Source organism: Pseudophryne corroboree, unplaced genomic scaffold (assembly GCF_028390025.1).
Source record: "Pseudophryne corroboree isolate aPseCor3 unplaced genomic scaffold, aPseCor3.hap2 scaffold_944, whole genome shotgun sequence".
NCBI classification, from domain to species: Eukaryota; Metazoa; Chordata; class Amphibia; order Anura; family Myobatrachidae; genus Pseudophryne; species Pseudophryne corroboree.
In genome coordinates this window covers 137188-156287 of record NW_026970524.1, presented here as the reverse complement: position 1 = coordinate 156287, position 19100 = coordinate 137188, and positions in this window count along the sequence as shown.

Sequence of the window (19100 nt, the reverse complement as noted above, 5' to 3'; positions counted from 1 at the left end):
GTTTCTCACAAAATCGTTGCCCCAATGCATCATTGAAATTCAAGCTGGAAAGATGATTTTAATATATCATTTGTACATTTTGTATTGCTCTTCTGGTGACAATGTAGTTTGTTTTTGTCAATTACCATTTTAATAATCGGGTAAAGAAAATTAATTGGATTTTTGAAAGAAAACAATACTGTCAATATACTATTAAAACAAATTAAAATGGTAAAAGTTATTGTACTTTAAGTAAAAATAAAAGAGCAAAAATATCAATCCCAGTTTTGGATTACTTTAATTAACAAAAAAAATGCATATAGCAGAGGATAGTTTCAATCTGCCTACCTCTGGGTTATGGACCCAGCATGCTTCCATTACAGTACTCTGCTGCACATGTAAGTGCAAGAGATCCTGAAGCACTCACTCATCATGGGAAAGTACCAATGTGTTTCTTCATTGGTTGATGGAAGAAACATCTTACAAAAACTCTCCACATTATTGACTTTTTAAAATGTTTCTAGGAATCGTTCTAGATGAATGCTTATTAGCCTTTGTCAGTATGGACTTTCGCAAAGTGTTGCTGTGGCGCAATCAGTTACTGTGTAAGACTATTAACCAAAAGGTTGGTGGTTCAATCCCACCCAGGGACGTAATTGACCTTGTTATCAGATTTTGGTGATCTTTATGTAGACAAGTCAAAATTTCAAACCCCCTCTTATGGTGTAGGGTACCTGGCCTTCTCTGATGTAATCAGAGTTAGATTTGATTCAGTGATTTTATAAAAACAGCTAGGAAGCACAATTTAGCAGTGGGTTGCAGAGAAAAAGAAATATGCTGGCAAAAAAATCCAATTGAGTGATTAAATAGCTCTTCATTTTCTGGCTTTATTTTTATGCTAACAAATTTGTTCTCTGAAAAGTGTCCACAAAGCCAAGTTTCTGATTAACACCTTTGTAGGGATGGTTTTTCACCTATTACTAAATTAAACTTGCTTCATTGGAAAGGCAGCAAGATGCATCCTCATTTGAATATCTACTGAAATAATACAGGTTGACACCAGGAAACATTAACGCCACTGCATCCTTGCTGCTTTCTCATGTGGAAGTCTGTTTAATGTGAAAACAAGGTGATATCTAATTAGCACACAGGTAAGGAATTAAGAAAATCTTTATTTAAGGGTGAAGATGTTTCTCACAAAATCGTTGCCCCAATGCATCATTGAAATTCAAGCTGGAAAGATGATTTTAATATAACACTTGTACATTTTGTATTGCTCTTCTGGTGACAATGTAGTTTGTTTTTGTCAATTACCATTTTAATAATCGGGTAAAGAAAATTAAGTGGATTTTTGAAAGAAAACAATACTGTCAATATACTATTAAAACAAATGAAAATGGTAAAAGTTATTGTACTTTAAGTAAAAATAAAAGAGCAAAAATATCAATCCCAGTTTTGGATTACTTTAATTAACAAAAAAAAACGCATATAGCAGAGGATAGTTTCAATCTGCCTACCTCTGGGCTATGGACCCAGCATGCTTCCATTACAGTACTCTGCTGCACATGTAATTGCAAGAGATCCTGAAGTACTTACTCATCATGGGAAAGTACCAATGTGTTTCTTCATTGGTTGATGGAAGAAACATCTTACAAAAACTCTCCAGATTATTGACTATTTAAAGTTTTTCTAGGAAACGTTCTAGATGAATGCTTATTAGCCTTTGTCAGTATGTACTTTTGCAAAGTGTCGCTGTGGCGCAATCAGTTAGTGTGTACGGCTATTAACCAAAAGGTTGGTGGTTCAATCCCACCCAGGGATGTAATTGACCTTGTTATCAGATTTTGGTGATCTTTAAGTAGACAAGTCAAAATTTCAAAAACCCCTGTTATGGTTTAGGGTACCTGGCCTTCTCTGATGTAATCAGAGTTAGATTTGATTCAGTGATTTTATAAAAACAGCTAGGAAGCACAATTTAGCAGTGGTTTGCAGAGAAAAAGAAATATGCTGGCAAAAAAATCCAATTGAGTGATTAAACAGCTCTTCATTTTCTGGCTTTATTTTTATGCTAACAAATTTGTTCTCTGAAAAGTGTCCACAAAGCCAAGTATCTGATTAACATCTTTGTAGGGATGGTTTTTCACCTATTACTAAATTAAACTTGCTTCATTGGAAAGGCAGCAAGATGCATCCTCATTTCAATATCTACTGAAATAATACAGGTTGACACCAGGAAACATTAACGCCACTGCATCCTTGCTGCTTTCTCATGTGGAAGTCTGTTTAATGTGAAAACAAGGTGATATCTAATTAGCACACAGGTAAGGAATTAAGAAAATCTTTATTTAAGGGTGAAGATGTTTCTCACAAAATCGTTGCCCCAATGCATCATTGAAATTCAAGCTGGAAAGATGATTTTAATATATCATTTGTACATTTTGTATTGCTCTTCTGGTGACAATGTAGTTTGTTTTTGTCAATTACCATTTTAATAATCGGGTAAAGAAAATTAATTGGATTTTTGAAAGAAAACAATACTGTCAATATACTATTAAAACAAATTAAAATGGTAAAAGTTATTGTACTTTAAGTAAAAATAAAAGAGCAAAAATATCAATCCCAGTTTTGGATTACTTTAATTAACAAAAAAAATGCATATAGCAGAGGATAGTTTCAATCTGCCTACCTCTGGGTTATGGACCCAGCATGCTTCCATTACAGTACTCTGCTGCACATGTAAGTGCAAGAGATCCTGAAGCACTCACTCATCATGGGAAAGTACCAATGTGTTTCTTCATTGGTTGATGGAAGAAACATCTTACAAAAACTCTCCACATTATTGACTTTTTAAAATGTTTCTAGGAATCGTTCTAGATGAATGCTTATTAGCCTTTGTTAGTATGGACTTTCGCAAAGTGTTGCTGTGGCGCAATCAGTTACTGTGTAAGACTATTAACCAAAAGGTTGGTGGTTCAATCCTACCCAGGGACGTAATTGACCTTGTTATCAGATTTTGGTGATCTTTATGTAGACAAGTCAAAATTTCAAACCCCCTCTTATGGTGTAGGGTACCTGGCCTTCTCTGATGTAATCAGAGTTAGATTTGATTCAGTGATTTTATAAAAACAGCTAGGAAGCACAATTTAGCAGTGGGTTGCAGAGAAAAAGAAATATGCTGGCAAAAAAATCCAATTGAGTGATTAAACAGCTCTTCATTTTCTGGCTTTATTTTTATGCTAACAAATTTGTTCTCTGAAAAGTGTCCACAAAGCCAAGTTTCTGATTAACACCTTTGTAGGGATGGTTTTTCACCTATTACTAAATTAAACTTGCTTCATTGGAAAGGCAGCAAGATGCATCCTCATTTCAATATCTACTGAAATAATACAGGTTGACACCAGGAAACATTAACGCCACTGCATCCTTGCTGCTTTCTCATGTGGAAGTCTGTTTAATGTGAAAACAAGGTGATATCTAATTAGCACACAGGTAAGGAATTAAGAAAATCTTTATTTAAGGGTAAGATGTTTCTCACAAAATCGTTGCCCCAATGCATCATTGAAATTCAAGCTGGAAAGATGATTTTAATATATCACTTGTACATTTTGTATTGCTCTTCTGGTGACAATGTAGTTTGTTTTTGTCAATTACCATTTTAATAATCGGGTAAAGAAAATTAAGTGGATTTTTGAAAGAAAACAATACTGTCAATATACTATTAAAACAAATTAAAATGGTAAAAGTTATTGTACTTTAAGTAAAAATAAAAGAGCAAAAATATCAATACCAGTTTTGGATTACTTTAATTAACAAAAAAAAATGCATATAGCAGAGGATAGTTTCAATCTGCCTACCTCTGGGTTATGGACCCAGCATGCTTCCATTACAGTCCTCTGCTGCACATGTAAGTGCAAGAGATCCTGAAGCACTCACTCATCATGGGAAAGTACCAATGTGTTTCTTCATTGGTTGATGGAAGAAACATCTTACAAAAACTCTCCACATTATTGACTTTTTAAAATGTTTCTAGGAATCATTCTAGATGAATGCTTATTAGCCTTTGTCAGTATGGACTTTTGCAGTGTTGCTGTGGCGCAATCAGTTACTGTGTAAGGCTATTAACCAAAAGGTTGGTGGTTCAATCCCACCCAGGGATGTAATTGACCTTGTTATCCGATTTTGGTGATCTTTATGTAGACAAGTCAAAATTTCGAAAACCCCTGTTATGGTGTAGGGTACCTGGCCTTCTCTGATGTAATCAGAGTTAGATTTGATTCAGTGATTTTATAAAAACAGCTAGGAAGCACAATTTAGCAGTGGGTTGCAGAGAAAAAGAAATATGCTGGCAAAAAAATCCAATTGAGTGATTAAATAGCTCTTCATTTTCTGGCTTTATTTTTATGCTAACAAATTTGTTCTCTGAAAAGTGTCCACAAAGCCAAGTATCTGATTAACATCTTTGTAGGGATGGTTTTTCACCTATTACTAAATTAAACTTGCTTCATTGGAAAGGCAGCAAGATGCATCCTCATTTCAATATCTACTGAAATAATACAGGTTGACACCAGGAAACATTAACGCCACTGCATCCTTGCTGCTTTCTCATGTGGAAGTCTGTTTAATGTGAAAACAAGGTGATATCTAATTAGCACACAGGTAAGGAATTAAGAAAATCTTTATTTAAGGGTGAAGATGTTTCTCACAAAATCGTTGCCCCAATGCATCATTGAAATTCAAGCTGGAAAGATGATTTTAATATATCATTTGTACATTTTGTATTGCTCTTCTGGTGACAATGTAGTTTGTTTTTGTCAATTACCATTTTAATAATCGGGTAAAGAAAATTAATTGGATTTTTGAAAGAAAACAATACTGTCAATATACTATTAAAACAAATTAAAATGGTAAAAGTTATTGTACTTTAAGTAAAAATAAAAGAGCAAAAATATCAATCCCAGTTTTGGATTACTTTAATTAACAAAAAAAAAATGCATATAGCAGAGGATAGTTTCAATCTGCCTACCTCTGGGTTATGGACCCAGCATGCTTCCATTACAGTACTCTGCTGCACATGTAAGTGCAAGAGATCCTGAAGCACTCACTCATCATGGGAAAGTACCAATGTGTTTCTTCATTGGTTGATGGAAGAAACATCTTACAAAAACTCTCCACATTATTGACTTTTTAAAATGTTTCTAGGAATCGTTCTAGATGAATGCTTATTAGCCTTTGTCAGTAAGGACTTTTGCAAAGTGTTGCTGTGGCGCAATCAGTTACTGTGTAAGGCTATTAACCAAAAGGTTGGTGGTTCAATCCCACCCAGGGACGTAATTGACCTTGTTATCAGATTTTGGTGATCTTTATGTAGACAAGTCAAAATTTCAAACCCCCTCTTATGGTGTAGGGTACCTGACCTTCTCTGATGTAATCAGAGTTAGATTTGATTCAGTGATTTTATAAAAACAGCTAGGAAGCACAATTTAGCAGTGGGTTGCAGAGAAAAAGAAATATGCTGGCAAAAAAATCCAATTGAGTGATTAAACAGCTCTTCATTTTCTGGCTTTATTTTTATGCTAACAAATTTGTTCTCTGAAAAGTGTCCACAAAGCCAAGTTTCTGATTAACACCTTTGTAGGGATGGTTTTTCACCTATTACTAAATTAAACTTGCTTCATTGGAAAGGCAGCAAGATGCATCCTCATTTGAATATCTACTGAAATAATACAGGTTGACACCAGGAAACATTAACGCCACTGCATCCTTGCTGCTTTCTCATGTGGAAGTCTGTTTAATGTGAAAACAAGGTGATATCTAATTAGCACACAGGTAAGGAATTAAGAAAATCTTTATTTAAGGGTGAAGATGTTTCTCACAAAATCGTTGCCCCAATGCATCATTGAAATTCAAGCTGGAAAGATGATTTTAATATATCACTTGTACATTTTGTATTGCTCTTCTGGTGACAATGTAGTTTGTTTTTGTCAATTACCATTTTAATAATCGGGTAAAGAAAATTAAGTGGATTTTTGAAAGAAAACAATACTGTCAATATACTATTAAAACAAATGAAAATGGTAAAAGTTATTGTACTTTAAGTAAAAATAAAAGAGCAAAAATATCAATCCCAGTTTTGGATTACTTTAATTAACAAAAAAAAACGCATATAGCAGAGGATAGTTTCAATCTGCCTACCTCTGGGCTATGGACCCAGCATGCTTCCATTACAGTACTCTGCTGCACATGTAATTGCAAGAGATCCTGAAGTACTCACTCATCATGGGAAAGTACCAATGTGTTTCTTCATTGGTTGATGGAAGAAACATCTTACAAAAACTCTCCAGATTATTGACTATTTAAAGTTTTTCTAGGAAACGTTCTAGATGAATGCTTATTAGCCTTTGTCAGTATGTACTTTTGCAAAGTGTCGCTGTGGCGCAATCAGTTAGTGTGTACGGCTATTAACCAAAAGGTTGGTGGTTCAATCCCACCCAGGGATGTAATTGACCTTGTTATCAGATTTTGGTGATCTTTAAGTAGACAAGTCAAAATTTCAAAAACCCCTGTTATGGTGTAGGGTACCTGGCCTTCTCTGATGTAATCAGAGTTAGATTTGATTCAGTGATTTTATAAAAACAGCTAGGAAGCACAATTTAGCAGTGGTTTGCAGAGAAAAAGAAATATGCTGGCAAAAAAATCCAATTGAGTGATTAAACAGCTCTTCATTTTCTGGCTTTATTTTTATGCTAACAAATTTGTTCTCTGAAAAGTGTCCACAAAGCCAAGTGTCTGATTAACATCTTTGTAGGGATGGTTTTTCACCTATTACTAAATTAAACTTGCTTCATTGGAAAGGCAGCAAGATGCATCCTCATTTCAATATCTACTGAAATAATACAGGTTGACACCAGGAAACATTAACGCCACTGCATCCTTGCTGCTTTCTCATGTGGAAGTCTGTTTAATGTGAAAACAAGGTGATATCTAATTAGCACACAGGTAAGGAATTAAGAAAATCTTTATTTAAGGGTGAAGATGTTTCTCACAAAATTGTTGCCCCAATGCATCATTGAAATTCAAGCTGGAAAGATGATTTTAATATATCACTTGTACATTTTGTATTGCTCTTCTGGTGACAATGTAGTTTGTTTTTGTCAATTACCATTTTAATAATAGGGTAAAGAAAATTAAGTGGATTTTTGAAAGAAAACAATACTGTCAATATACTATTAAAACAAATTAAAATGGTAAAAGTTATTGTACTTTAAGTAAAAATAAAAGAGCAAAAATATCAATCCCAGTTTTGGATTACTTTAATTAACAAAAAAAAAATGCATATAGCAGAGGATAGTTTCAATCTGCCTACCTCTGGGTTAAGGGGCCCAGCATGCTTCCATTGCAGTACTCTGCTGCACATGTAAGTGCAAGAGATCCTGAAGCACTCACTCATCATGGGAAAGTACCAATGCGTTTCTTCATTGGTTGATGGAAGAAACATCTTACAAAAACTCTCCAGATTATTGACTTTTTAAAGTTTTCTAGGAAACGTTCTAGATGAATGCTTATTAGCCTTTGTCAGTATGTACTTTTGCAAAGTGTCTCTGTGGTGTAATCGGTTAGTGTGTTTGGTTATTAACCAAAGGGTTGGTGGTTCAATCCCACCCAGGGATGTTATTGACCTTGTCATCAGATTTTGGTGATCTTTAAGTAGACAAGTCAAAATTTCAAACCCCCTCTTATGGTGTAGGGTACCTGGCCTTCTCTGATGTAATCAGAGTTAGATTTGATTAAGTGATTTTATAAAAGAACAGCTAGGAAGCACAACTTAGAAATGGGTTGCAGAGAAAAAGAAATACGCTTGCAGAAAAATCCAATTGAGTGATTAAACAGCTCTTCATTTTCTGGCTTTATTTTTATGCTAACAAATTTGTTCTCTGAAAAGTGTCCACAAAGCCAAGTATCTGATTAACACCTTTGTAGGGATGGTTTTTCACCTATTACTAAATTAAACTTGCTTCATTGGAAAGGCAGCAAGTGATGTCATCCAAGCAGTGGGTCAAAGTTGGCTTCATCCCTCGTCTGCTTATGAAAAGAGAAAAGGGATATGCAGGGCATGGCGGCCTTTTGCGACGCTTGGATGACCCCTAGTTCGCATTAAACACCCCCACCCTCCTTCGGTGTGGGGCTCATGTTGGCCATGCCCCAGCCCCTAAAGCATTCAAGCTGATTTCTTGCAGCAGCTGGGTACTGTAACAGCTCCAGAGCTGCTCTGTAAGGCAAGTAAAACATTAACGCCACTGCATCCTTGCTGCTTTCTCATGTGGAAGTCTGTTTAATGTGAAAACAAGGTGATATCTAATTAGCACACAGGTAAGGAATTAAGAAAATCTTTATTTAAGGGTGAAGATGTTTCTCACAAAATCGTTGCCCCAATGCATCATTGAAATTCAAGCTGGAAAGATGATTTTAATATATCACTTGTACATTTTGTATTGCTCTTCTGGTGACAATGTAGTTTGTTTTTGTCAATTACCATTTTAATAATCGGGTAAAGAAAATTAATTGGATTTTTGAAAGAAAACAATACTGTCAATATACTATTAAAACAAATTAAAATGGTAAAAGTTATTGTACTTTAAGTAAAAATAAAAGAGCAAAAATATCAATCCCAGTTTTGGATTACTTTAATTAACAAAAAAAATGCATATAGCAGAGGATAGTTTCAATCTGCCTACCTCTGGGTTATGGACCCAGCATGCTTCCATTACAGTACTCTGCTGCACATGTAAGTGCAAGAGATCCTGAAGCACTCACTCATCATGGGAAAGTACCAATGTGTTTCTTCATTGGTTGATGGAAGAAACATCTTACAAAAACTCTCCACATTATTGACTTTTTAAATGTTTCTAGGAATCGTTCTAGATGAATGCTTATTAGCCTTTGTCAGTATATAGTTTTGCAAAGTGTCGCTGTGGCGCAATCAGTTAGTGTGTAAGGCTATTAACCAAAAGGTTGGTGGTTCAATCCCACCCAGGGGCTTAATTGACCTTGTTATCAGATTTTGGTGATCTTTAAGTAGACAAGTCAAAATTTCAAACCCCCTGTTATGGTGTAGGGTACCTGGCCTTCTCTGATGTAATCAGAGTTAGATTTGATTCAGTGATTTTATAAAAACAGCTAGGAAGCACAATTTAGCAGTGGGTTGCAGAGAAAAAGAAATATGCTGGCAGAAAAATCCAATTGAGTGATTAAACAGCTCTTCATTTTCTGGCTTTATTTTTATGCTAACTAATTTGTTCTCTGAAAAGTGTCCACAAAGCCAAGTATCTGATTAACATATTTGTAGTGATGGTTTTTCACCTATTACTAAATTAAACTTGCTTCATTGGAAAGGCAGCAAGATGCATCCTCATTTCAATATCTACTGAAATAATACAGGTTGACACCAGGAAACATTAACGCCACTGCATCCTTGCTGCTTTCTCATGTGGAAGTCTGTTTAATGTGAAAACAAGGTGATATCTAATTAGCACACAGGTAAGGAATTAAGAAAATCTTTATTTAAGGGTGAAGATGTTTCTCACAAAATCGTTGCCCCAATGCGTCATTGAAATTCAAGCTGGAAAGATGATTTTAATATATCACTTGTACATTTTGTATTGCTCTTCTGGTGACAATGTAGTTTGTTTTTGTCAATTACCATTTTAATAATCGGGTAAAGAAAATTAATTGGATTTTTGAAAGAAAACAATACTGTCAATATACTATTAAAACAAATTAAAATAATAAAAGTTATTGTACTTTAAGTAAAAATAAAAGCTAAAATATCAATCCCAGTTTTGGATTACTTTAATGAACAAAAAAAAAAATGCATATAGCAAAGGATAGTTTCAATCTGCCTACCTCTGGGTTATGGGCCCAGCATGCTTCCAGTGCAGTACTCTGCTGCACATGTAAGTGCAAGAGATCCTGAAGCACTCACTCATCATGCGAAAGTACCAATGTGTTTCTTCATTGGTTGCTGGAAGAAACATCTTACAAAAACTCTCCAGATTATTGACTTTTTAAAGTTTTTCTAGGAAACGTTCTAGATGAATGCTTATTAGTCTTTGTCAGTATGTACTTTTTGCAAAGTGTCTCTGTGGCGCAATCGGTTAGTGTGTTCAGCTGTTAATCAAAAGGTTGGTGGTTCAATCCCACCCAGGGACGTAATTGACCTTGTGATCAGATTTTGGTGATATTTAAGTAGACAAGTCAAAATTTCGAAAACCCCTGTTATGGTGTAGGGTACCTGGCCTTCTCTGATGTAATCAGAGTTAGATTTGATTCAGTGATTTTATAAAAACAGCTAGGAAGCACAATTTAGCAGTGGGTTGCAGAGAAAAAGAAATATGCTGGCAAAAAAATCCAATTGACTGATTAAACAGCTCTTCATTTTCTGGCTTTATTTTTATGCTAACAAATTTGTTCTCTGAAAAGTGTCCACAAAGCCAAGTATCTGATTAACATCTTTGTAGGGATGGTTTTTCACCTATTACTAAATTAAACTTGCTTCATTGGAAAGGCAGCAAGATGCATCCTCATTTCAATATCTACTGAAATAATACAGGTTGACACCAGGAAACATTAACGCCACTGCATCCTTGCTGCTTTCTCATGTGGAAGTCTGTTTAATGTGAAAACAAGGTGATATCTAATTAGCACACAGGTAAGGAATTAAGAAAATCTTTATTTAAGGGTGAAGATGTTTCTCACAAAATCGTTGCCCCAATGCATCATTGAAATTCAAGCTGGAAAGATGATTTTAATATATCACTTGTACATTTTGTATTGCTCTTCTGGTGACAATGTAGTTTGTTTTTGTCAATTACCATTTTAATAATCGGGTAAAGAAAATTAATTGGATTTTTGAAAGAAAACAATACTGTCAATATACTATTAAAACAAATTAAAATGGTAAAAGTTATTGTACTTTAAGTAAAAATAAAAGAGCAAAAATATCAATCCCAGTTTTGGATTACTTTAATTAACAAAAAAAAAAATGCATATAGCAGAGGATAGTTTCAATCTGCCTACCTCTGGGTTATGGACCCAGCATGCTTCCATTACAGTACTCTGCTGCACATGTAAGTGCAAGAGATCCTGAAGCACTCACTCATCATGGGAAAGTACCAATGTGTTTCTTCATTGGTTGATGGAAGAAACATCATACAAAAACTCTCCACATTATTGACTTTTTAAAATGTTTCTAGGAATCGTTCTAGATGAATGCTTATTAGCCTTTGTCAGTATGTACTTTTGCAAAGTGTCGCGGTGGCGCAATCAGTTAGTGTGTAAGGCTATTAACCAAAAGGTTGGTGGTTCAATCCCACCCAGCGACTTAATTGACCTTGTTATCAGATTTTGGTGATCTTTAAGTAGACAAGTCAAAATTTCAAACCCCCTGTTATGGTGTAGGGTACCTGGCCTTCTCTGATGTAATCAGAGTTAGATTTGATTCAGTGATTTTATAAAAACAGCTAGGAAGCACAATTTAGCAGTGGGTTGCAGAGAAAAAGAAATATGCTGGCAGAAAAATCCAATTGAGTGATTAAACAGCTCTTCATTTTCTGGCTTTATTTTTATGCTAACTAATTTGTTCTCTGAAAAGTGTCCACAAAGCCAAGTATCTGATTAACATATTTGTAGTGATGGTTTTTCACCTATTACTAAATTAAACTTGCTTCATTGGAAAGGCAGCAAGATGCATCCTCATTTCAATATCTACTGAAATAATACAGGTTGACACCAGGAAACATTAACGCCACTGCATCCTTGCTGCTTTCTCATGTGGAAGTCTGTTTAATGTGAAACAAGGTGATATCTAATTAGCACACAGGTAAGGAATTAAGAAAATCTTTATTTAAGGGTGAAGATGTTTCTCACAAATCGTTGCCCCAATGCATCATTGAAATTCAAGCTGGAAAGATGATTTTAATATATCACTTGTACATTTTGTATTGCTCTTCTGGTGACAATGTAGTTTGTTTTTGTCAATTACCATTTTAATAATCGGGTAAAGAAAATTAATTGGATTTTTGAAAGAAAACAATACTGTCAATATACTATTAAAACAAATTAAAATGGTAAAAGTTATTGTACTTTAAGTAAAAATAAAAGCTAAAATATCAATCCCAGTTTTGGATTACTTTAATGAACAAAAAAAAAATGCATATAGCAAAGGATAGTTTCAATCTGCCTACCTCTGGGTTATGGGCCCAGCATGCTTCCAGTGCAGTACTCTGCTGCACATGTAAGTGCAAGAGATCCTGAAGCACTCACTCATCATGCGAAAGTACCAATGTGTTTCTTCATTGGTTGCTGGAAGAAACATCTTACAAAAACTCTCCAGATTATTGACTTTTTAAAGTTTTTTCTAGGAAACGTTCTAGATGAATGCTTATTAGTCTTTGTCAGTATGTACTTTTTGCAAAGTGTCTCTGTGGCGCAATCGGTTAGTGTGTTCAGCTATTAATCAAAAGGTTGGTGGTTCAATCCCACCCAGGGATGTAATTGACCTTGTGATCAGATTTTGGTATTATTTAAGTAGACAAGTCAAAATTTCGAAAACCCCTGTTATGGTGTAGGGTACCTGGCCTTCTCTGATGTAATCAGAGTTAGATTTGATTCAGTGATTTTATAAAAACAGCTAGGAAGCACAATTTAGCAGTGGGTTGCAGAGAAAAAGAAATATGCTGGCAAAAAAATCCAATTGACTGATTAAACAGCTCTTCATTTTCTGGCTTTATTTTTATGCTAACAAATTTGTTCTCTGAAAAGTGTCCACAAAGCCAAGTATCTGATTAACATCTTTGTAGGGATGGTTTTTCACCTATTACTAAATTAAACTTGCTTCATTGGAAAGGCAGCAAGATGCATCCTCATTTCAATATCTACTGAAATAATACAGGTTGACACCAGGAAACATTAACGCCACTGCATCCTTGCTGCTTTCTCATGTGGAAGTCTGTTTAATGTGAAAACAAGGTGATATCTAATTAGCACACAGGTAAGGAATTAAGAAAATCTTTATTTAAGGGTGAAGATGTTTCTCACAAAATCGTTGCCCCAATGCATCATTGAAATTCAAGCTGGAAAGATGATTTTAATATATCACTTGTACATTTTGTATTGCTCTTCTGGTGACAATGTAGTTTGTTTTTGTCAATTACCATTTTAATAATCGGGTAAAGAAAATTAATTGGATTTTTGAAAGAAAACAATACTGTCAATATACTATTAAAACAAATTAAAATGGTAAAAGTTATTGTACTTTAAGTAAAAATAAAAGAGCAAAAATATCAATCCCAGTTTTGGATTACTTTAATTAACAAAAAAAAAATGCATATAGCAGAGGATAGTTTCAATCTGCCTACCTCTGGGTTATGGACCCAGCATGCTTCCATTACAGTACTCTGCTGCACATGTAAGTGCAAGAGATCCTGAAGCACTCACTCATCATGGGAAAGTACCAATGTGTTTCTTCATTGGTTGATGGAAGAAACATCATACAAAAACTCTCCACATTATTGACTTTTTAAAATGTTTCTAGGAATCGTTCTAGATGAATGCTTATTAGCCTTTGTCAGTATGTACTTTTGCAAAGTGTCGCGGTGGCGCAATCAGTTAGTGTGTAAGGCTATTAACCAAAAGGTTGGTGGTTCAATCCCACCCAGGGACTTAATTGACCTTGTTATCAGATTTTGGTGATCTTTAAGTAGACAAGTCAAAATTTCAAACCCCCTGTTATGGTGTAGGGTACCTGGCCTTCTCTGATGTAATCAGAGTTAGATTTGATTCAGTGATTTTATAAAAACAGCTAGGAAGCACAATTTAGCAGTAGGTTGCAGAGAAAAAGAAAAATGCTGGCAGAAAAATCCAATTGAGTGATTAAACAGCTCTTCATTTTCTGGCTTTATTTTTATGCTAACTAATTTGTTCTCTGAAAAGTTTCCACAAAGCCAAGTATCTGATTAACATATTTGTAGGGATGGTTTTTCACCTATTACTAAATTAAACTTGCTTCATTGGAAAGGCAGCAAGATGCATCCTCATTTCAATATCTACTGAAATAATACAGGTTGACACCAAGAAACATTAACGCCACTGCATCCTTGCTGCTTTCTCATGTGGAAGTCTGTTTAATGTGAAAACAAGGTGATATCTAATTAGCACACAGGTAAGGAATTAAGAAAATCTTTATTTAAGGGTGAAGATGTTTCTCACAAAATCGTTGCCCCAATGCATCATTGAAATTCAAGCTGGAAAGATGATTTTAATATATCACTTGTACATTTTGTATTGCTCTTCTGGTGACAATGTAGTTTGTTTTTGTCAATTACCATTTTAATAATAGGGTAAAGAAAATTAAGTGGATTTTTGAAAGAAAACAATACTGTCAATATACTATTAAAACAAATTAAAATGGTAAAAGTTATTGTACTTTAAGTAAAAATAAAAGCTAAAATATCAATCCCAGTTTTGGATTACTTTAATGAACAAAAAAAAATGCATATAGCAAAGGATAGTTTCAATCTGCCTACCTCTGGGTTATGGACCCAGCATGCTTCCATTGCAGTACTCTGCTGCACATGTAAGTGCAAGAGATCCTGAAGCACTCACTCATCATGCGAAAGTGCCAATGTGTTTCTTCATTGGTTGCTGGAAGAAACATCTTACAAACACTCTCCAGATTATTGACTTTTTAAAGTTTTTCTAGGAAACGATCTAGATGAATGCTTATTAGTCTTTATCAGTATATACTTTTTGCAAAGTGTCTCTGTGGCGCAATCAGTTAGTGTGTTCAGCTATTAATCAAAAGGTTGGTGGTTCAATCCCACCCAGGGACGTAATTGACCTTGTGATCAGATTTTGGTGATATTTAAGTAGACAAGTCAAAATTGCAAACCCCCTCTTATGGTGTAGGGTACCTGGCCTTCTCTGATGTAATCAGAGTTAGATTTGATTCAGTGATTTTATAAAAACAGCTAGGAAGCACAATTTAGCAGTGGGTTGCAGAGAAAAAGAAATATGCTGGCAGAAAAATCCAATTGAGTGATTAAACCAGCAAAGATGCAGTGGCGTTAATGTTTCCTGGTGTCAACCTGTATTATTTCCGTAGATATTGAAATGAGGATGCATCTTGCTGCCTTTCCAATGAAGCAAGTTTAATTTAGTAATAGGTGAAAAACCATCCCTACAAAGATGTTAATCAGATACTTGGCTTTGTGGACACTTTTCAGAGAACAAATTTGTTAGCATAAAAATAAAGCCAGAAAATGAAGAGCTGTTTAATCACTCAATTGGATTTTTTTGCCAGCATATTTCTTTTTCTCTGCAACCCACTGCTAAATTGTGCTTCCTAGCTGTTTTTATAAAATCACTGAATCAAATCTAACTCTGATTACATCAGAGAAGGCCAGGTACCCTACACCATAACAGGGGTTTTCGAAATTTTGACTTGTCTACTTAAAGATCAACAAAATCTGATAACAAGGTCAATTATGTCCCTGGGTGGGATTAAACCACCAACCTTTTGGTTAATAGCTGTACACACTAACTGATTGCGCCACAGCGACACTTTGCAAAAGTACATACTGACAAAGGCTAATAAGCATTCATCTAGAACGTTTCCTATAAAAACTTTAAATAGTCAATAATCTGGAGAGTTTTTGTAAGATGTTTCTTCCATCAACCAATGAAGAAACACATTGGTACTTTCCCATGATGAGTGAGTGCTTCAGGATCTCTTGCACTTACATGTGCAGCAGAGTACTGTTATGAAAGCATGCTGGGTCCATAACCCAGAGGTAGGCAGATTGAAACTATCCTCTGCTATATGCATTTTTTTTTTGTTAATTAAAGTAATCCAAAACTGGGATTGATATTTTAGCTTTTATTTTTACTTAAAGTACAATAACTTTTACCATTTTAATTTGTTTTAATAGTATATTGACAGTATTGTTTTCTTTCAAAAATCCAATTAATTTTCTTTACCCGATTATTAAAATGGTAATTGACAAAAACAAACTACATTGTCACCAGAAGAGCAATACAAAATGTACAAGTGATATATTAAAATCATCTTTCCAGCTTGAATTTCAATGATGCATTGGGGCAACGATTTTGTGAGAAACATCTTCACCCTTAAATAAAGATTTTCTTAATTCCTTACCTGTGTGCTAATTAGATATCACCTTGTTTTCACATTAAACAGACTTCCACATGAGAAAGCAGCAAGGATGCAGTGGCGTTAATGTTTCCTGGTGTCAACCTGTATTATTTCCGTAGATATTGAAATGAGGATGCATCTTGCTGCCTTTCCAATGAAGCAAGTTTAATTTAGTAATAGGTGAAAAACCATCCCTACAAAGATGTTAATCAGATACTTGGCTTTGTGGACACTTTTCAGAGAACAAATTTGTTATCATAAAAATAAAGCCAGAAAATGAAGAGCTGTTTAATCACTCAATTGGATTTTTCTGCCAGCATTTTTCTTTTTCTCTGCAACCCACTGCTAAATTGTGCTTCCTAGCTGTTTTTTTTATAAAATCACTTAATCAAATCTAACTCTGATTACATCAGAGAAGGCCAGGTACCCTACACCATAAGAGGGGTTTTGCAATTTTGACTTGTCTACTTAAATATTACCAAAATCTGATCACAAGGTCAATTACGTCCCTGGGTGGGATTGAACCACCAACCTTTTGATTAATAGCTGAACACACTAACCGATTGCGCCACAGAGACACTTTGCAAAAAGTACATACTGACAAAGACTAATAAGCATTCATCTAGAACGTTTCCTAGAAAAACTTTAAAAAGTCAATAATCTGGAGAGTTTTTGTAAGATGTTTCTTCCAGCAACCAATGAAGAAACACATTGGTACTTTCGCATGATGAGTGAGTGCTTCAGGATCTCTTGCACTTACATGTGCAGCAGAGTACTGCACTGGAAGCATGCTGGGCCCATAACCCAGAGGTAGGCAGATTGAAACTATCCTTTGCTATATGCATTTTTTTTTGTTCATTAAAGTAATCCAAAACTGGGATTGATATTTTAGCTTTTATTTTTACTTAAAGTACAATAACTTTTACCATTTTAATTTGTTTTAATAGTATATTGACAGTATTGTTTTCTTTCAAAAATCCAATTAATTTTCTTTACCCGATTATTAAAATGGTAATTGACAAAAACAAACTACATTGTCACCAGAAGAGCAATACAAAATGTACAAGTGATATATTAAAATCATCTTTCCAGCTTGAATTTCAATGATGCATTGGGGCAACGATTTTGGTGAGAAACATCTTCACCCTTAAATAAAGATTTTCTTAATTCCTTACCTGTGTGCTAATTAGATATCACCTTGTTTTCACATTAAACAGACTTCCACATGAGAAAACAGCAAAGATGCAGTGGTGTTAATGTTTCCTGGTGTCAACCTGTATTATTTCTGTAGATATTGAAATGAGGATGCATCTTGCTGCCTTTTTAATGAAGCAAGTTTAATTTAGTAATAGGTGAAAAACCATCCCTACAAAGATGTTAATCAGATACTTGGCTTTGTGGACACTTTTCAGAGAACAAATTTGTTATCATAAAAATAAAGCCAGAAAATGAAGAGCTGTTTAATCACTCAATTGGATTTTTCTGCCAGCATTTTTCTTTTTCTCTGCAACCCACTGCTAAATTGTGCTTCCTAGCTGTTTTTTTTATAAAATCACTTAATCAAATCTAACTCTGATTACATCAGAGAAGGCCAGGTACCCTACACCATAAGAGAAGGTTTGCAATTTTGACTTGTCTACTTAAATATCACCAAAATCTGATAACAAGGTCAATTACGTCCCTGGGTGGGATTGAACCACCAACCTTTTGATTAATAGCTGAACACACTAACAGATTGCGCCACAGAGACACTTTGCAAAAAGTCCATACTGACAAAGACTAATAAGCATTCATCTAGAACGTTTCCTAGAAAAACTTTAAAAAGTCAATAATCTGGAGAGTTTTTGTAAGATGTTTCTTCCAGCAACCAATGAAGAAACACATTGGTACTTTCGCATGATGAGTGAGTGCTTCAGGATCTCTTGCACTTAAATGTGCAGCAGAGTACTGCAATGGAAGCATGCTGGGCCCATAACCCAGAGGTAGCAGATTGAAACTATCCTTTGCTATATGCATTTTTTTTTTGTTCATTAAAATGATCCAAAACTGGGATTGATATTTTAGCTTTTATTTTTACTTAAAGTACAATAACTTTTACCATTTTAATTTGTTTTAATAGTATATTGACAGTATTGTTTTCTTTCAAAAATCCACTTAATTTTCTTTACCCTATTATTAAAATGGTAATTGACAAAAACAAACTACATTGTCACCAGAAGAGCAATACAAAATGTACAAGTGATACATTAAAATCATCTTTCCAGCTTGAATTTCAATGATGCATTGGGGCAACGATTTTGTGAGAAACATCTTCACCCTTAAATAAAGATTTTCTTAATTCCTTACCTGTGTGCTAATTAGATATCACCTTGTTTTTACATTAAACAGACTTCCACATGAGAAAGCAGCAAGGATGCAGTGGCGTTAATGTTTCCTGGTGTCAACCTGTATTATTTCAGTAGATATTGAAATGAGGATGCGTCTTGCTGCCTTTCCAATGAAGCAAGTTTAATTTAGTAATAGATGAAAAACCATCCCTACAAATATGTTAATCAGATACTTGGCTTTGTGGACACTTTTCAGAGAACAAATTAGTTAGCATAAAAATAAAGCCAGAAAATGAAGAGCTGTTTAATCACTCAATTGGATTTTTCTGCCAGCATATTTCTTTTTCTCTGCAACCCACTGCTAAATTGTGCTTCCTAGCTGTTTTTATAAAATCACTGAATCAAATCTAACTACATCAGAGAAGGCCAGGTACCCTACACCATAACAGGGGGTTTGAAATTTTGACTTGTCTACTTAAAGATCACCAAAATCTGATAACAAGGTCCATTAAGTCCCTGGGTGGGATTGAACCACCAACCTTTTGGTTAATAGCCTTACACACTAACTGATTGCGCCACAGCGACAC